Source organism: Eleutherodactylus coqui, unplaced genomic scaffold (genome assembly GCF_035609145.1).
Source record: "Eleutherodactylus coqui strain aEleCoq1 unplaced genomic scaffold, aEleCoq1.hap1 HAP1_SCAFFOLD_865, whole genome shotgun sequence".
NCBI classification, from domain to species: Eukaryota; Metazoa; Chordata; class Amphibia; order Anura; family Eleutherodactylidae; genus Eleutherodactylus; species Eleutherodactylus coqui.
The window spans coordinates 10578-24745 of record NW_027102172.1 but is presented as its reverse complement, the minus strand read 5'-3'; the positions used below and the strand labels follow the sequence as shown (position 1 = coordinate 24745).

Below are 14168 nucleotides of genomic sequence, written 5' to 3'. Positions count from 1 at the left end.
TTTTCCGTTTCGGAGGTGCGTTCGCACTGCATAAAGCCCATAGGAAAGGAGGAGGAGCTGTCAACGGACATTCTAAGCTGAATGTGCCTGCTCTCGTCAGATCGCGGCCGCCAGCCAGCTTGAGGCCTGGCAAGTACCAGTATGGGTGACCGGCTGGGAATCCCAGGTCCCGTTGACTTTTAAGGCCGTGAGTAGGTTTCTTTTCTTTTCGGAGGTGCGTTCGCACTGCAGAAAGCCCATAGGAAAGGAGGAGGAGCTGTCAACGGGCATTCTAAGCTGAATGTGCCTGCTCTTGTCAGATCGCGGCCGCCAGCCAGCTTGAGGCCTGGCAAGTACCAGTATGGGTGACGGCTGGGAATCCCAGGTCCCGTTGACTTTTAAGGCCGTGAGTAGGTTTCTTTCCGTTTCGGAGGTGCGTTCGCACTGCAGAAAGCCCATAGGAAAGGAGGAGGAGCTGTCAACGGACATTCTAAGCTGAATGTGCCTGCTCTCGTCAGATCGCGGCCGCCAGCCAGCTTGAGGCCTGGCAAGTACCAGTATGGGTGACCGGCTGGGAATCCCAGGTCCCGTTGACTTTTAAGGCCGTGAGTAGGTTTCTTTTCTTTTCGGAGGTGCGTTCGCACTGCAGAAAGCCCATAGGAAAGGAGGAGGAGCTGTCAACGGGCATTCTAAGCTGAATGTGCCTGCTCTCGTCAGACCGCGGCCGCCAGCCAGCTTGAGGCCTGGCAAGTACCAGTATGGGTGACCGGCTGGGAATCCCAGGTCCCGTTGACTTTTAAGGCCGTGAGTAGGTTTCTTTCCTTTTCGGAGGTGCGTTCGCACTGCAGAAAGCCCATAGGAAAGGAGGAGGAGCTGTCAACGGGCATTCTAAGCTGAATGTGCCTGCTCTCGTCAGATCGCGGCCGCCAGCCAGCTTGAGGCCTGGCAAGTACCAGTATGGGTGACCGGCTGGGAATCCCAGGTCCCGTTGACTTTTAAGGCCGTGAGTAGGTTTCTTTCCTTTTCGGAGGTGCGTTCGCACTGCAGAAAGCCCATAGGAAAGGAGGAGGAGCTGTCAACGGGCATTCTAAGCTGAATGTGCCTGCTCTCGTCAGATCGCGGCCGCCAGCCAGCTTGAGGCCTGGCAAGTACCAGTATGGGTGACCGGCTGGGAATCCCAGGTCCCGTTGACTTTTAAGGCCGTGAGTAGGTTTCTTTCCTTTTCGGAGGTGCGTTCGCACTGCAGAAAGCCCATAGGAAAGGAGGAGGAGCTGTCAACGGGCATTCTAAGCTGAATGTGCCTGCTCTCGTCAGATCGCGGCCGCCAGCCAGCTTGAGGCCTGGCAAGTACCAGTATGGGTGACCGGCTGGGAATCCCAGGTCCCGTTGACTTTTAAGGCCGTGAGTAGGTTTCTTTCCTTTTCGGAGGTGCGTTCGCACTGCAGAAAGCCCATAGGAAAGGAGGAGGAGCTGTCAACGGGCATTCTAAGCTGAATGTGCCTGCTCTCGTCAGATCGCGGCCGCCAGCCAGCTTGAGGCCTGGCAAGTACCAGTATGGGTGACCGGCTGGGAATCCCAGGTCCCGTTGACTTTAAGGCCGTGAGTAGGTTTCTTTCCGTTTCGGAGGTGCGTTCGCACTGCAGAAAGCCCATAGGAAAGGAGGAGGAGCTGTCAACGGACATTCTAAGCTGAATGTGCCTGCTCTCGTCAGATCGCGGCCGCCAGCCAGCTTGAGGCCTGGCAAGTACCAGTATGGGTGACCGGCTGGGTATCCCAGGTCCCGTTGACTTTTAAGGCCGTGAGTAGGTTTCTTTTCTTTTCGGAGGTGCGTTCGCACTGCAGAAAGCCCATAGGAAAGGAGGAGGAGCTGTCAACGGGCATTCTAAGCTGAATGTGCCTGCTCTCGTCAGATCGCGGCCGCCAGCCAGCTTGAGGCCTGGCAAGTACCAGTATGGGTGACGGCTGGGAATCCAGGTCCCGTTGACTTTAAGGCCGTGAGTAGGTTTCTTTCCTTTTCGGAGGTGCGTTCGCACTGCAGAAAGCCCATAGGAAAGGAGGAGGAGCTGTCAACGGACATTCTAAGCTGAATGTGCCTGCTCTCGTCAGATCGCGGCCGCCAGCCAGCTTGAGGCCTGGCAAGTACCAGTATGGGTGACCGGCTGGGAATCCCAGGTCCCGTTGACTTTTAAGGCCGTGAGTAGGTTTCTTTTCTTTTCGGAGGTGCGTTCGCACTGCAGAAAGCCCATAGGAAAGGAGGAGGAGCTGTCAACGGGCATTCTAAGCTGAATGTGCCTGCTCTCGTCAGATCGCGGCCGCCAGCCAGCTTGAGGCCTGGCAAGTACCAGTATGGGTGACCGGCTGGGAATCCCAGGTCCCGTTGACTTTAAGGCCGTGAGTAGGTTTCTTTCCTTTTCGGAGGTGCGTTCGCACTGCAGAAAGCCCATAGGAAAGGAGGAGGAGCTGTCAACGGGCATTCTAAGCTGAATGTGCCTGCTCTCGTCAGATCGCGGCCGCCAGCCAGCTTGAGGCCTGGCAAGTACAAGTATGGGAGACCGGCTGGGAATCCCAGGTCCCATTGACTTTTAAGGCCGTGAGTAGGTTTCTTTCCTTTTCGGAGGTGCGTTCGCACTGCAGAAAGCCCATAGGAAAGGAGGAGGAGCTGTCAATGGGCATTCTAAGCTGAATGTGCCTGCTCTCGTCAGATCGCGGCCGCCAGCCAGCTTGAGGCCTGGCAAGTACCAGTATGGGTGACCGGCTGGGAATCCCAGGTCCCGTTGACTTTTAAGGCCGTGAGTAGGTTTCTTTCCTTTTCGGAGGTGCGTTCGCACTGCAGAAAGCCCATAGGAAAGGTGGAGGAGCTGTCAACGGGCATTCTAAGCTGAATGTGCCTGCTCTCATCAGATCGCGGCCGCCAGCCAGCTTGAGGCCTGGCAAGTACCAGTATGGGTGACCGGCTGGGAATCCCAGGTCCCGTTGACTTTTAAGGCCGTGAGTAGGTTTCTTTCCGTTTCGGAGGTGCGTTCGCACTGCAGAAAGCCCATAGGAAAGGAGGAGGAGCTGTCAACGGGCATTCTAAGCTGAATGTGCCTGCTCTTGTCAGATCGCGGCCGCCAGCCAGCTTGAGGCCTGGCAAGTACCAGTATGGGTGACCGGCTGGGAATCCCAGGTCCCGTTGACTTTTAAGGCCGTGAGTAGGTTTCTTTCCTTTTCGGAGGTGCGTTCGCACTGCAGAAAGCCCATAGGAAAGGAGAAGGAGCTGTCAACGGGCATTCTAAGCTGAATGTGCCTGCTCTCGTCAGATCGCGGCCGCCAGCCAGCTTGAGGCCTGGCAAGTACCAGTATGGGTGACCGGCTGGGAATCCCAGGTCCTGTTGACTTTTAAGGCCGTGAGTAGGTTTCTTTCCGTTTCGGAGGTGCGTTCGCACTGCAGAAAGCCCATAGGAAAGGAGGAGGAGCTGTCAACGGGCATTCTAAGCTGAATGTGCCTGCTCTCGTCAGATCGCGGCCGCCAGCCAGCTTGAGGCCTGGCAAGTACCAGTATGGGTGACCGGCTGGAATCCCAGGTCCCGTTGACTTTTAAGGCCGTGAGTAGGTTTCTTTCCGTTTCGGAGGTGCGTTCGCACTGCAGAAAGCCCATAGGAAAGGAGGAGGAGCTGTCAACGGGCATTCTAAGCTGAATGTGCCTGCTCTCGTCAGATCGCGGCCGCCAGCCAGCTTGAGGCCTGGCAAGTACCAGTATGGGTGACCGGCTGGGAATCCCAGGTCCCGTTGACTTTTAAGGCCGTGAGTAGGTTTCTTTCCTTTTCGGAGGTGCGTTCGCACTGCAGAAAGCCCATAGGAAAGGAGGAGGAGCTGTCAACGGGCATTCTAAGCTGAATGTGCCTGCTCTCGTCAGATCGCGGCCGCCAGCCAGCTTGAGGCCTGGCAAGTACCAGTATGGGTGACCGGCTGGGAATCCCAGGTCCCGTTGACTTTTAAGGCCGTGAGTAGGTTTCTTTCCGTTTCGGAGGTGCGTTCGCACTGCAGAAAGCCCATAGGAAAGGAGGAGGAGCTGTCAACGGACATTCTAAGCTGAATGTGCCTGCTCTCGTCAGATCGCGGCCGCCAGCCAGCTTGAGGCCTGGCAAGTACCAGTATGGGTGACCGGCTGGGAATCCAGGTCCCGTTGACTTTTAAGGCCGTGAGTAGGTTTCTTTCCTTTTCGGAGGTGCGTTCGCACTGCAGAAAGCCCATAGGAAAGGAGGAGGAGCTGTCAACGGGCATTCTAAGCTGAATGTGCCTGCTCTCGTCAGATCGCGGCCGCCAGCCAGCTTGAGGCCTGGCAAGTACCAGTATGGGTGACCGGCTGGGAATCCCAGGTCCCGTTGACTTTTAAGGCCGTGAGTAGGTTTCTTTCCGTTTCGGAGGTGCGTTCGCTCACTGCAGAAAGCCCATAGGAAAGGAGGAGGAGCTGTCAACGGACATTCTAAGCTGAATGTGCCTGCTCTCGTCAGATCGCGGCCGCCAGCCAGCTTGAGGCCTGGCAAGTACCAGTATGGGTGACCGGCTGGGAATCCCAGGTCCCGTTGACTTTTAAGGCCGTGAGTAGGTTTCTTTTCTTTTCGGAGGTGCGTTCGCACTGCAGAAAGCCCATAGGAAAGGAGGAGGAGCTGTCAACGGGCATTCTAAGCTGAATGTGCCTGCTCTCGTCAGACCGCGGCCGCCAGCCAGCTTGAGGCCTGGCAAGTACCAGTATGGGTGACCGGCTGGGAATCCCAGGTCCCGTTGACTTTTAAGGCCGTGAGTAGGTTTCTTTCCTTTTCGGAGGTGCGTTCGCACTGCAGAAAGCCCATAGGAAAGGAGGAGGAGCTGTCAACGGGCATTCTAAGCTGAATGTGCCTGCTCTCGTCAGATCGCGGCCGCCAGCCAGCTTGAGGCCTGGCAAGTACCAGTATGGGTGACCGGCTGGGAATCCCAGGTCCCGTTGACTTTTAAGGCCGTGAGTAGGTTTCTTTCCTTTTCGGAGGTGCGTTCGCACTGCAGAAAGCCCATAGGAAAGGAGGAGGAGCTGTCAACGGGCATTCTAAGCTGAATGTGCCTGCTCTCGTCAGATCGCGGCCGCCAGCCAGCTTGAGGCCTGGCAAGTACCAGTATGGGTGACCGGCTGGGAATCCCAGGTCCCGTTGACTTTTAAGGCCGTGAGTAGGTTTCTTTCCTTTTCGGAGGTGCGTTCGCACTGCAGAAAGCCCATAGGAAAGGAGGAGGAGCTGTCAACGGGCATTCTAAGCTGAATGTGCCTGCTCTCGTCAGATCGCGGCCGCCAGCCAGCTTGAGGCCTGGCAAGTACCAGTATGGGTGACCGGCTGGGAATCCCAGGTCCCGTTGACTTTTAAGGCCGTGAGTAGGTTTCTTTCCTTTTCGGAGGTGCGTTCGCACTGCAGAAAGCCCATAGGAAAGGAGGAGGAGCTGTCAACGGGCATTCTAAGCTGAATGTGCCTGCTCTCGTCAGATCGCGGCCGCCAGCCAGCTTGAGGCCTGGCAAGTACCAGTATGGGTGACCGGCTGGGAATCCAGGTCCCGTTGACTTTTAAGGCCGTGAGTAGGTTTCTTTCCGTTTCGGAGGTGCGTTCGCACTGCAGAAAGCCCATAGGAAAGGAGGAGGAGCTGTCAACGGACATTCTAAGCTGAATGTGCCTGCTCTCGTCAGATCGCGGCCGCCAGCCAGCTTGAGGCCTGGCAAGTACCAGTATGGGTGACCGGCTGGGTATCCCAGGTCCCGTTGACTTTTAAGGCCGTGAGTAGGTTTCTTTTCTTTTCGGAGGTGCGTTCGCACTGCAGAAAGCCCATAGGAAAGGAGGAGGAGCTGTCAACGGGCATTCTAAGCTGAATGTGCCTGCTCTCGTCAGATCGCGGCCGCCAGCCAGCTTGAGGCCTGGCAAGTACCAGTATGGGTGACCGGCTGGGAATCCCAGGTCCCGTTGACTTTAAGGCCGTGAGTAGGTTTCTTTCCTTTTCGGAGGTGCGTTCGCACTGCAGAAAGCCCATAGGAAAGGAGGAGGAGCTGTCAACGGACATTCTAAGCTGAATGTGCCTGCTCTCGTCAGATCGCGGCCGCCAGCCAGCTTGAGGCCTGGCAAGTACCAGTATGGGTGACCGGCTGGGAATCCCAGGTCCCGTTGACTTTTAAGGCCGTGAGTAGGTTTCTTTCCGTTTCGGAGGTGCGTTCGCACTGCAGAAAGCCCATAGGAAAGGAGGAGGAGCTGTCAACGGACATTCTAAGCTGAATGTGCCTGCTCTCGTCAGATCGCGGCCGCCAGCCAGCTTGAGGCCTGGCAAGTACCAGTATGGGTGACCGGCTGGGAATCCCAGGTCCCGTTGACTTTTAAGGCCGTGAGTAGGTTTCTTTCCTTTTCGGAGGTGCGTTCGCACTGCAGAAAGCCCATAGGAAAGGAGGAGGAGCTGTCAACGGGCATTCTAAGCTGAATGTGCCTGCTCTCGTCAGATCGCGGCCGCCAGCCAGCTTGAGGCCTGGCAAGTACCAGTATGGGTGACCGGCTGGGAATCCCAGGTCCCGTTGACTTTTAAGGCCGTGAGTAGGTTTCTTTCCTTTTCGGAGGTGCGTTCGCACTGCAGAAAGCCCATAGGAAAGGAGGAGGAGCTGTCAACGGGCATTCTAAGCTGAATGTGCCTGCTCTCGTCAGATCGCGGCCGCCAGCCAGCTTGAGGCCTGGCAAGTACCAGTATGGGTGACCGGCTGGGAATCCCAGGTCCCGTTGACTTTTAAGGCCGTGAGTAGGTTTCTTTCCTTTTCGGAGGTGCGTTCGCACTGCAGAAAGCCCATAGGAAAGGAGGAGGAGCTGTCAACGGACATTCTAAGCTGAATGTGCCTGCTCTCGTCAGATCGCGGCCGCCAGCCAGCTTGAGGCCTGGCAAGTACCAGTATGGGTGACCGGCTGGGAATCCCAGGTCCCGTTGACTTTTAAGGCCGTGAGTAGGTTTCTTTCCTTTTCGGAGGTGCGTTCGCACTGCAGAAAGCCCATAGGAAAGGAGGAGGAGCTGTCAACGGGCATTCTAAGCTGAATGTGCCTGCTCTCGTCAGATCGCGGCCGCCAGCCAGCTTGAGGCCTGGCAAGTACCAGTATGGGTGACCGGCTGGGAATCCCAGGTCCCGTTGACTTTTAAGGCCGTGAGTAGGTTTCTTTCCGTTTCGGAGGTGCGTTCGCACTGCAGAAAGCCCATAGGAAAGGAGGAGGAGCTGTCAACGGACATTCTAAGCTGAATGTGCCTGCTCTCGTCAGATCGCGGCCGCCAGCCAGCTTGAGGCCTGGCAAGTACCAGTATGGGTGACCGGCTGGGTATCCCAGGTCCCGTTGACTTTTAAGGCCGTGAGTAGGTTTCTTTTCTTTTCGGAGGTGCGTTCGCACTGCAGAAAGCCCATAGGAAAGGAGGAGGAGCTGTCAACGGGCATTCTAAGCTGAATGTGCCTGCTCTCGTCAGATCGCGGCCGCCAGCCAGCTTGAGGCCTGGCAAGTACCAGTATGGGTGACCGGCTGGGAATCCCAGGTCCCGTTGACTTTAAGGCCGTGAGTAGGTTTCTTTCCTTTTCGGAGGTGCGTTCGCACTGCAGAAAGCCCATAGGAAAGGAGGAGGAGCTGTCAACGGACATTCTAAGCTGAATGTGCCTGCTCTCGTCAGATCGCGGCCGCCAGCCAGCTTGAGGCCTGGCAAGTACCAGTATGGGTGACCGGCTGGGAATCCCAGGTCCCGTTGACTTTTAAGGCCGTGAGTAGGTTTCTTTTCTTTTCGGAGGTGCGTTCGCACTGCAGAAAGCCCATAGGAAAGGAGGAGGAGCTGTCAACGGGCATTCTAAGCTGAATGTGCCTGCTCTCGTCAGATCGCGGCCGCCAGCCAGCTTGAGGCCTGGCAAGTACCAGTATGGGTGACCGGCTGGGAATCCCAGGTCCCGTTGACTTTAAGGCCGTGAGTAGGTTTCTTTCCTTTTCGGAGGTGCGTTCGCACTGCAGAAAGCCCATAGGAAAGGAGGAGGAGCTGTCAACGGGCATTCTAAGCTGAATGTGCCTGCTCTCGTCAGATCGCGGCCGCCAGCCAGCTTGAGGCCTGGCAAGTACAAGTATGGGAGACCGGCTGGGAATCCCAGGTCCCATTGACTTTTAAGGCCGTGAGTAGGTTTCTTTCCTTTTCGGAGGTGCGTTCGCACTGCAGAAAGCCCATAGGAAAGGAGGAGGAGCTGTCAATGGGCATTCTAAGCTGAATGTGCCTGCTCTCGTCAGATCGCGGCCGCCAGCCAGCTTGAGGCCTGGCAAGTACCAGTATGGGTGACCGGCTGGGAATCCCAGGTCCCGTTGACTTTTAAGGCCGTGAGTAGGTTTCTTTCCTTTTCGGAGGTGCGTTCGCACTGCAGAAAGCCCATAGGAAAGGTGGAGGAGCTGTCAACGGGCATTCTAAGCTGAATGTGCCTGCTCTCATCAGATCGCGGCCGCCAGCCAGCTTGAGGCCTGGCAAGTACCAGTATGGGTGACCGGCTGGGAATCCCAGGTCCCGTTGACTTTTAAGGCCGTGAGTAGGTTTCTTTCCGTTTCGGAGGTGCGTTCGCACTGCAGAAAGCCCATAGGAAAGGAGGAGGAGCTGTCAACGGGCATTCTAAGCTGAATGTGCCTGCTCTTGTCAGATCGCGGCCGCCAGCCAGCTTGAGGCCTGGCAAGTACCAGTATGGGTGACCGGCTGGGAATCCCAGGTCCCGTTGACTTTTAAGGCCGTGAGTAGGTTTCTTTCCTTTTCGGAGGTGCGTTCGCACTGCAGAAAGCCCATAGGAAAGGAGAAGGAGCTGTCAACGGGCATTCTAAGCTGAATGTGCCTGCTCTCGTCAGATCGCGGCCGCCAGCCAGCTTGAGGCCTGGCAAGTACCAGTATGGGTGACCGGCTGGGAATCCCAGGTCCTGTTGACTTTTAAGGCCGTGAGTAGGTTTCTTTCCGTTTCGGAGGTGCGTTCGCACTGCAGAAAGCCCATAGGAAAGGAGGAGGAGCTGTCAACGGGCATTCTAAGCTGAATGTGCCTGCTCTCGTCAGATCGCGGCCGCCAGCCAGCTTGAGGCCTGGCAAGTACCAGTATGGGTGACCGGCTGGGAATCCCAGGTCCCGTTGACTTTTAAGGCCGTGAGTAGGTTTCTTTCCGTTTCGGAGGTGCGTTCGCACTGCAGAAAGCCCATAGGAAAGGAGGAGGAGCTGTCAACGGGCATTCTAAGCTGAATGTGCCTGCTCTCGTCAGATCGCGGCCGCCAGCCAGCTTGAGGCCTGGCAAGTACCAGTATGGGTGACCGGCTGGGAATCCCAGGTCCCGTTGACTTTTAAGGCCGTGAGTAGGTTTCTTTCCTTTTCGGAGGTGCGTTCGCACTGCAGAAAGCCCATAGGAAAGGAGGAGGAGCTGTCAACGGGCATTCTAAGCTGAATGTGCCTGCTCTCGTCAGATCGCGGCCGCCAGCCAGCTTGAGGCCTGGCAAGTACCAGTATGGGTGACCGGCTGGGAATCCCAGGTCCCGTTGACTTTTAAGGCCGTGAGTAGGTTTCTTTACGTTTCGGAGGTGCGTTCGCACTGCAGAAAGCCCATAGGAAAGGAGGAGGAGCTGTCAACGGGCATTCTAAGCTGAATGTGCCTGCTCTCGTCAGATCGCGGCCGCCAGCCAGCTTGAGGCCTGGCAAGTACCAGTATGGGTGACCGGCTGGGAATCCCAGGTCCCGTTGACTTTTAAGGCCGTGAGTAGGTTTCTTTCCTTTTCGGAGGTGCGTTCGCACTGCAGAAAGCCCATAGGAAAGGAGGAGGAGCTGTCAACGGGCATTCTAAGCTGAATGTGCCTGCTCTCGTCAGATCGCGGCCGCCAGCCAGTTTGAGGCCTGGCAAGTACCAGTATGGGTGACCGGCTGGGAATCCCAGGTCCCGTTGACTTTTAAGGCCGTGAGTAGGTTTCTTTCCTTTTCGGAGGTGCGTTCGCACTGCAGAAAGCCCATAGGAAAGGAGGAGGAGCTGTCAACGGGCATTCTAAGCTGAATGTGCCTGCTCTCGTCAGATCGCGGCCGCCAGCCAGCTTGAGGCCTGGCAAGTACCAGTATGGGTTACCGGCTGGGAATCCCAGGTCCCGTTGACTTTTAAGGCCGTGAGTAGGTTTCTTTCCGTTTCGGAGGTGCGTTCGCACTGCATAAAGCCCATAGGAAAGGAGGAGGAGCTGTCAACGGACATTCTAAGCTGAATGTGCCTGCTCTCGTCAGATCGCGGCCGCCAGCCAGCTTGAGGCCTGGCAAGTACCAGTATGGGTGACCGGCTGGGAATCCCAGGTCCCGTTGACTTTTAAGGCCGTGAGTAGGTTTCTTTTCTTTTCGGAGGTGCGTTCGCACTGCAGAAAGCCCATAGGAAAGGAGGAGGAGCTGTCAACGGGCATTCTAAGCTGAATGTGCCTGCTCTTGTCAGATCGCGGCCGCCAGCCAGCTTGAGGCCTGGCAAGTACCAGTATGGGTGACCGGCTGGGAATCCCAGGTCCCGTTGACTTTTAAGGCCGTGAGTAGGTTTCTTTCCGTTTCGGAGGTGCGTTCGCACTGCAGAAAGCCCATAGGAAAGGAGGAGGAGCTGTCAACGGACATTCTAAGCTGAATGTGCCTGCTCTCGTCAGATCGCGGCCGCCAGCCAGCTTGAGGCCTGGCAAGTACCAGTATGGGTGACCGGCTGGGAATCCCAGGTCCCGTTGACTTTTAAGGCCGTGAGTAGGTTTCTTTTCTTTTCGGAGGTGCGTTCGCACTGCAGAAAGCCCATAGGAAAGGAGGAGGAGCTGTCAACGGGCATTCTAAGCTGAATGTGCCTGCTCTCGTCAGACCGCGGCCGCCAGCCAGCTTGAGGCCTGGCAAGTACCAGTATGGGTGACCGGCTGGGAATCCCAGGTCCCGTTGACTTTTAAGGCCGTGAGTAGGTTTCTTTCCTTTTCGGAGGTGCGTTCGCACTGCAGAAAGCCCATAGGAAAGGAGGAGGAGCTGTCAACGGGCATTCTAAGCTGAATGTGCCTGCTCTCGTCAGATCGCGGCCGCCAGCCAGCTTGAGGCCTGGCAAGTACCAGTATGGGTGACCGGCTGGGAATCCCAGGTCCCGTTGACTTTTAAGGCCGTGAGTAGGTTTCTTTCCTTTTCGGAGGTGCGTTCGCACTGCAGAAAGCCCATAGGAAAGGAGGAGGAGCTGTCAACGGGCATTCTAAGCTGAATGTGCCTGCTCTCGTCAGATCGCGGCCGCCAGCCAGCTTGAGGCCTGGCAAGTACCAGTATGGGTGACCGGCTGGGAATCCCAGGTCCCGTTGACTTTTAAGGCCGTGAGTAGGTTTCTTTCCTTTTCGGAGGTGCGTTCGCACTGCAGAAAGCCCATAGGAAAGGAGGAGGAGCTGTCAACGGGCATTCTAAGCTGAATGTGCCTGCTCTCGTCAGATCGCGGCCGCCAGCCAGCTTGAGGCCTGGCAAGTACCAGTATGGGTGACCGGCTGGGAATCCCAGGTCCCGTTGACTTTTAAGGCCGTGAGTAGGTTTCTTTCCTTTTCGGAGGTGCGTTCGCACTGCAGAAAGCCCATAGGAAAGGAGGAGGAGCTGTCAACGGGCATTCTAAGCTGAATGTGCCTGCTCTCGTCAGATCGCGGCCGCCAGCCAGCTTGAGGCCTGGCAAGTACCAGTATGGGTGACCGGCTGGGAATCCCAGGTCCCGTTGACTTTTAAGGCCGTGAGTAGGTTTCTTTCCGTTTCGGAGGTGCGTTCGCACTGCAGAAAGCCCATAGGAAAGGAGGAGGAGCTGTCAACGGACATTCTAAGCTGAATGTGCCTGCTCTCGTCAGATCGCGGCCGCCAGCCAGCTTGAGGCCTGGCAAGTACCAGTATGGGTGACCGGCTGGGTATCCCAGGTCCCGTTGACTTTTAAGGCCGTGAGTAGGTTTCTTTTCTTTTCGGAGGTGCGTTCGCACTGCAGAAAGCCCATAGGAAAGGAGGAGGAGCTGTCAACGGGCATTCTAAGCTGAATGTGCCTGCTCTCGTCAGATCGCGGCCGCCAGCCAGCTTGAGGCCTGGCAAGTACCAGTATGGGTGACCGGCTGGGAATCCCAGGTCCCGTTGACTTTAAGGCCGTGAGTAGGTTTCTTTCCTTTTCGGAGGTGCGTTCGCACTGCAGAAAGCCCATAGGAAAGGAGGAGGAGCTGTCAACGGACATTCTAAGCTGAATGTGCCTGCTCTCGTCAGATCGCGGCCGCCAGCCAGCTTGAGGCCTGGCAAGTACCAGTATGGGTGACCGGCTGGGAATCCCAGGTCCCGTTGACTTTTAAGGCCGTGAGTAGGTTTCTTTTCTTTTCGGAGGTGCGTTCGCACTGCAGAAAGCCCATAGGAAAGGAGGAGGAGCTGTCAACGGGCATTCTAAGCTGAATGTGCCTGCTCTCGTCAGATCGCGGCCGCCAGCCAGCTTGAGGCCTGGCAAGTACCAGTATGGGTGACCGGCTGGGAATCCCAGGTCCCGTTGACTTTAAGGCCGTGAGTAGGTTTCTTTCCTTTTCGGAGGTGCGTTCGCACTGCAGAAAGCCCATAGGAAAGGAGGAGGAGCTGTCAACGGGCATTCTAAGCTGAATGTGCCTGCTCTCGTCAGATCGCGGCCGCCAGCCAGCTTGAGGCCTGGCAAGTACAAGTATGGGAGACCGGCTGGGAATCCCAGGTCCCATTGACTTTTAAGGCCGTGAGTAGGTTTCTTTCCTTTTCGGAGGTGCGTTCGCACTGCAGAAAGCCCATAGGAAAGGAGGAGGAGCTGTCAATGGGCATTCTAAGCTGAATGTGCCTGCTCTCGTCAGATCGCGGCCGCCAGCCAGCTTGAGGCCTGGCAAGTACCAGTATGGGTGACCGGCTGGGAATCCCAGGTCCCGTTGACTTTTAAGGCCGTGAGTAGGTTTCTTTCCTTTTCGGAGGTGCGTTCGCACTGCAGAAAGCCCATAGGAAAGGTGGAGGAGCTGTCAACGGGCATTCTAAGCTGAATGTGCCTGCTCTCATCAGATCGCGGCCGCCAGCCAGCTTGAGGCCTGGCAAGTACCAGTATGGGTGACCGGCTGGGAATCCCAGGTCCCGTTGACTTTTAAGGCCGTGAGTAGGTTTCTTTCCGTTTCGGAGGTGCGTTCGCACTGCAGAAAGCCCATAGGAAAGGAGGAGGAGCTGTCAACGGGCATTCTAAGCTGAATGTGCCTGCTCTTGTCAGATCGCGGCCGCCAGCCAGCTTGAGGCCTGGCAAGTACCAGTATGGGTGACCGGCTGGGAATCCCAGGTCCCGTTGACTTTTAAGGCCGTGAGTAGGTTTCTTTCCTTTTCGGAGGTGCGTTCGCACTGCAGAAAGCCCATAGGAAAGGAGAAGGAGCTGTCAACGGGCATTCTAAGCTGAATGTGCCTGCTCTCGTCAGATCGCGGCCGCCAGCCAGCTTGAGGCCTGGCAAGTACCAGTATGGGTGACCGGCTGGGAATCCCAGGTCCTGTTGACTTTTAAGGCCGTGAGTAGGTTTCTTTCCGTTTCGGAGGTGCGTTCGCACTGCAGAAAGCCCATAGGAAAGGAGGAGGAGCTGTCAACGGGCATTCTAAGCTGAATGTGCCTGCTCTCGTCAGATCGCGGCCGCCAGCCAGCTTGAGGCCTGGCAAGTACCAGTATGGGTGACCGGCTGGGAATCCCAGGTCCCGTTGACTTTTAAGGCCGTGAGTAGGTTTCTTTCCGTTTCGGAGGTGCGTTCGCACTGCAGAAAGCCCATAGGAAAGGAGGAGGAGCTGTCAACGGGCATTCTAAGCTGAATGTGCCTGCTCTCGTCAGATCGCGGCCGCCAGCCAGCTTGAGGCCTGGCAAGTACCAGTATGGGTGACCGGCTGGGAATCCCAGGTCCCGTTGACTTTTAAGGCCGTGAGTAGGTTTCTTTCCTTTTCGGAGGTGCGTTCGCACTGCAGAAAGCCCATAGGAAAGGAGGAGGAGCTGTCAACGGGCATTCTAAGCTGAATGTGCCTGCTCTCGTCAGATCGCGGCCGCCAGCCAGCTTGAGGCCTGGCAAGTACCAGTATGGGTGACCGGCTGGGAATCCCAGGTCCCGTTGACTTTTAAGGCCGTGAGTAGGTTTCTTTCCGTTTCGGAGGTGCGTTCGCACTGCAGAAAGCCCATAGGAAAGGAG

General features: G+C 56.6%; 65 pseudogenes; all 65 read left to right on the top strand.

The window, feature by feature from the left end:
* The first annotated feature begins 59 nt into the window (after nucleotides 1-59).
* On the top strand, nucleotides 60-178 carry LOC136598840 (5S ribosomal RNA; annotated as a pseudogene).
* A 278-nt stretch (nucleotides 179-456) lies between these two features.
* Nucleotides 457-575, top strand: LOC136598839 (5S ribosomal RNA; annotated as a pseudogene).
* An 80-nt stretch (nucleotides 576-655) lies between these two features.
* On the top strand, nucleotides 656-774 carry LOC136598805 (5S ribosomal RNA; annotated as a pseudogene).
* Nucleotides 775-854: 80 nt separating this feature from the next.
* Nucleotides 855-973, top strand: LOC136598793 (5S ribosomal RNA; annotated as a pseudogene).
* An 80-nt stretch (nucleotides 974-1053) lies between these two features.
* Nucleotides 1054-1172, top strand: LOC136598792 (5S ribosomal RNA; annotated as a pseudogene).
* Nucleotides 1173-1252: 80 nt separating this feature from the next.
* Nucleotides 1253-1371, top strand: LOC136598791 (5S ribosomal RNA; annotated as a pseudogene).
* Nucleotides 1372-1451: 80 nt separating this feature from the next.
* Nucleotides 1452-1570, top strand: LOC136598789 (5S ribosomal RNA; annotated as a pseudogene).
* Nucleotides 1571-1649: 79 nt separating this feature from the next.
* LOC136598859 (5S ribosomal RNA) lies at nucleotides 1650-1768 on the top strand (annotated as a pseudogene).
* A 276-nt stretch (nucleotides 1769-2044) lies between these two features.
* On the top strand, nucleotides 2045-2163 carry LOC136598838 (5S ribosomal RNA; annotated as a pseudogene).
* An 80-nt stretch (nucleotides 2164-2243) lies between these two features.
* Nucleotides 2244-2362, top strand: LOC136598788 (5S ribosomal RNA; annotated as a pseudogene).
* Nucleotides 2363-2640: 278 nt separating this feature from the next.
* LOC136598807 (5S ribosomal RNA) lies at nucleotides 2641-2759 on the top strand (annotated as a pseudogene).
* Nucleotides 2760-2839: 80 nt separating this feature from the next.
* On the top strand, nucleotides 2840-2958 carry LOC136598887 (5S ribosomal RNA; annotated as a pseudogene).
* Nucleotides 2959-3038: 80 nt separating this feature from the next.
* On the top strand, nucleotides 3039-3157 carry LOC136598848 (5S ribosomal RNA; annotated as a pseudogene).
* Nucleotides 3158-3237: 80 nt separating this feature from the next.
* On the top strand, nucleotides 3238-3356 carry LOC136598799 (5S ribosomal RNA; annotated as a pseudogene).
* Nucleotides 3357-3634: 278 nt separating this feature from the next.
* On the top strand, nucleotides 3635-3753 carry LOC136598846 (5S ribosomal RNA; annotated as a pseudogene).
* An 80-nt stretch (nucleotides 3754-3833) lies between these two features.
* Nucleotides 3834-3952, top strand: LOC136598833 (5S ribosomal RNA; annotated as a pseudogene).
* Nucleotides 3953-4032: 80 nt separating this feature from the next.
* On the top strand, nucleotides 4033-4150 carry LOC136598841 (5S ribosomal RNA; annotated as a pseudogene).
* An 80-nt stretch (nucleotides 4151-4230) lies between these two features.
* LOC136598787 (5S ribosomal RNA) lies at nucleotides 4231-4349 on the top strand (annotated as a pseudogene).
* Nucleotides 4350-4431: 82 nt separating this feature from the next.
* LOC136598837 (5S ribosomal RNA) lies at nucleotides 4432-4550 on the top strand (annotated as a pseudogene).
* An 80-nt stretch (nucleotides 4551-4630) lies between these two features.
* Nucleotides 4631-4749, top strand: LOC136598804 (5S ribosomal RNA; annotated as a pseudogene).
* An 80-nt stretch (nucleotides 4750-4829) lies between these two features.
* LOC136598786 (5S ribosomal RNA) lies at nucleotides 4830-4948 on the top strand (annotated as a pseudogene).
* Nucleotides 4949-5028: 80 nt separating this feature from the next.
* LOC136598784 (5S ribosomal RNA) lies at nucleotides 5029-5147 on the top strand (annotated as a pseudogene).
* An 80-nt stretch (nucleotides 5148-5227) lies between these two features.
* Nucleotides 5228-5346, top strand: LOC136598783 (5S ribosomal RNA; annotated as a pseudogene).
* Nucleotides 5347-5426: 80 nt separating this feature from the next.
* LOC136598794 (5S ribosomal RNA) lies at nucleotides 5427-5544 on the top strand (annotated as a pseudogene).
* Nucleotides 5545-5624: 80 nt separating this feature from the next.
* Nucleotides 5625-5743, top strand: LOC136598857 (5S ribosomal RNA; annotated as a pseudogene).
* An 80-nt stretch (nucleotides 5744-5823) lies between these two features.
* On the top strand, nucleotides 5824-5942 carry LOC136598821 (5S ribosomal RNA; annotated as a pseudogene).
* Nucleotides 5943-6021: 79 nt separating this feature from the next.
* On the top strand, nucleotides 6022-6140 carry LOC136598836 (5S ribosomal RNA; annotated as a pseudogene).
* An 80-nt stretch (nucleotides 6141-6220) lies between these two features.
* On the top strand, nucleotides 6221-6339 carry LOC136598835 (5S ribosomal RNA; annotated as a pseudogene).
* An 80-nt stretch (nucleotides 6340-6419) lies between these two features.
* LOC136598782 (5S ribosomal RNA) lies at nucleotides 6420-6538 on the top strand (annotated as a pseudogene).
* Nucleotides 6539-6618: 80 nt separating this feature from the next.
* On the top strand, nucleotides 6619-6737 carry LOC136598781 (5S ribosomal RNA; annotated as a pseudogene).
* An 80-nt stretch (nucleotides 6738-6817) lies between these two features.
* On the top strand, nucleotides 6818-6936 carry LOC136598832 (5S ribosomal RNA; annotated as a pseudogene).
* Nucleotides 6937-7016: 80 nt separating this feature from the next.
* Nucleotides 7017-7135, top strand: LOC136598780 (5S ribosomal RNA; annotated as a pseudogene).
* An 80-nt stretch (nucleotides 7136-7215) lies between these two features.
* Nucleotides 7216-7334, top strand: LOC136598855 (5S ribosomal RNA; annotated as a pseudogene).
* Nucleotides 7335-7414: 80 nt separating this feature from the next.
* Nucleotides 7415-7533, top strand: LOC136598905 (5S ribosomal RNA; annotated as a pseudogene).
* A 79-nt stretch (nucleotides 7534-7612) lies between these two features.
* On the top strand, nucleotides 7613-7731 carry LOC136598831 (5S ribosomal RNA; annotated as a pseudogene).
* Nucleotides 7732-7811: 80 nt separating this feature from the next.
* LOC136598904 (5S ribosomal RNA) lies at nucleotides 7812-7930 on the top strand (annotated as a pseudogene).
* Nucleotides 7931-8208: 278 nt separating this feature from the next.
* On the top strand, nucleotides 8209-8327 carry LOC136598813 (5S ribosomal RNA; annotated as a pseudogene).
* Nucleotides 8328-8407: 80 nt separating this feature from the next.
* LOC136598875 (5S ribosomal RNA) lies at nucleotides 8408-8526 on the top strand (annotated as a pseudogene).
* An 80-nt stretch (nucleotides 8527-8606) lies between these two features.
* On the top strand, nucleotides 8607-8725 carry LOC136598847 (5S ribosomal RNA; annotated as a pseudogene).
* Nucleotides 8726-8805: 80 nt separating this feature from the next.
* On the top strand, nucleotides 8806-8924 carry LOC136598798 (5S ribosomal RNA; annotated as a pseudogene).
* Nucleotides 8925-9004: 80 nt separating this feature from the next.
* Nucleotides 9005-9123, top strand: LOC136598903 (5S ribosomal RNA; annotated as a pseudogene).
* An 80-nt stretch (nucleotides 9124-9203) lies between these two features.
* LOC136598902 (5S ribosomal RNA) lies at nucleotides 9204-9322 on the top strand (annotated as a pseudogene).
* Nucleotides 9323-9402: 80 nt separating this feature from the next.
* Nucleotides 9403-9521, top strand: LOC136598901 (5S ribosomal RNA; annotated as a pseudogene).
* An 80-nt stretch (nucleotides 9522-9601) lies between these two features.
* On the top strand, nucleotides 9602-9720 carry LOC136598898 (5S ribosomal RNA; annotated as a pseudogene).
* Nucleotides 9721-9800: 80 nt separating this feature from the next.
* On the top strand, nucleotides 9801-9919 carry LOC136598815 (5S ribosomal RNA; annotated as a pseudogene).
* An 80-nt stretch (nucleotides 9920-9999) lies between these two features.
* Nucleotides 10000-10118, top strand: LOC136598816 (5S ribosomal RNA; annotated as a pseudogene).
* An 80-nt stretch (nucleotides 10119-10198) lies between these two features.
* LOC136598830 (5S ribosomal RNA) lies at nucleotides 10199-10317 on the top strand (annotated as a pseudogene).
* An 80-nt stretch (nucleotides 10318-10397) lies between these two features.
* On the top strand, nucleotides 10398-10516 carry LOC136598844 (5S ribosomal RNA; annotated as a pseudogene).
* Nucleotides 10517-10596: 80 nt separating this feature from the next.
* Nucleotides 10597-10715, top strand: LOC136598829 (5S ribosomal RNA; annotated as a pseudogene).
* An 80-nt stretch (nucleotides 10716-10795) lies between these two features.
* LOC136598803 (5S ribosomal RNA) lies at nucleotides 10796-10914 on the top strand (annotated as a pseudogene).
* An 80-nt stretch (nucleotides 10915-10994) lies between these two features.
* LOC136598897 (5S ribosomal RNA) lies at nucleotides 10995-11113 on the top strand (annotated as a pseudogene).
* Nucleotides 11114-11193: 80 nt separating this feature from the next.
* LOC136598896 (5S ribosomal RNA) lies at nucleotides 11194-11312 on the top strand (annotated as a pseudogene).
* An 80-nt stretch (nucleotides 11313-11392) lies between these two features.
* LOC136598895 (5S ribosomal RNA) lies at nucleotides 11393-11511 on the top strand (annotated as a pseudogene).
* An 80-nt stretch (nucleotides 11512-11591) lies between these two features.
* On the top strand, nucleotides 11592-11710 carry LOC136598894 (5S ribosomal RNA; annotated as a pseudogene).
* An 80-nt stretch (nucleotides 11711-11790) lies between these two features.
* On the top strand, nucleotides 11791-11909 carry LOC136598854 (5S ribosomal RNA; annotated as a pseudogene).
* An 80-nt stretch (nucleotides 11910-11989) lies between these two features.
* LOC136598893 (5S ribosomal RNA) lies at nucleotides 11990-12108 on the top strand (annotated as a pseudogene).
* A 79-nt stretch (nucleotides 12109-12187) lies between these two features.
* Nucleotides 12188-12306, top strand: LOC136598828 (5S ribosomal RNA; annotated as a pseudogene).
* An 80-nt stretch (nucleotides 12307-12386) lies between these two features.
* LOC136598892 (5S ribosomal RNA) lies at nucleotides 12387-12505 on the top strand (annotated as a pseudogene).
* A 278-nt stretch (nucleotides 12506-12783) lies between these two features.
* Nucleotides 12784-12902, top strand: LOC136598811 (5S ribosomal RNA; annotated as a pseudogene).
* An 80-nt stretch (nucleotides 12903-12982) lies between these two features.
* Nucleotides 12983-13101, top strand: LOC136598863 (5S ribosomal RNA; annotated as a pseudogene).
* Nucleotides 13102-13181: 80 nt separating this feature from the next.
* LOC136598843 (5S ribosomal RNA) lies at nucleotides 13182-13300 on the top strand (annotated as a pseudogene).
* An 80-nt stretch (nucleotides 13301-13380) lies between these two features.
* LOC136598796 (5S ribosomal RNA) lies at nucleotides 13381-13499 on the top strand (annotated as a pseudogene).
* An 80-nt stretch (nucleotides 13500-13579) lies between these two features.
* Nucleotides 13580-13698, top strand: LOC136598891 (5S ribosomal RNA; annotated as a pseudogene).
* Nucleotides 13699-13778: 80 nt separating this feature from the next.
* LOC136598890 (5S ribosomal RNA) lies at nucleotides 13779-13897 on the top strand (annotated as a pseudogene).
* Nucleotides 13898-13977: 80 nt separating this feature from the next.
* Nucleotides 13978-14096, top strand: LOC136598888 (5S ribosomal RNA; annotated as a pseudogene).
* The last annotated feature ends 72 nt before the right edge of the window (nucleotides 14097-14168 follow it).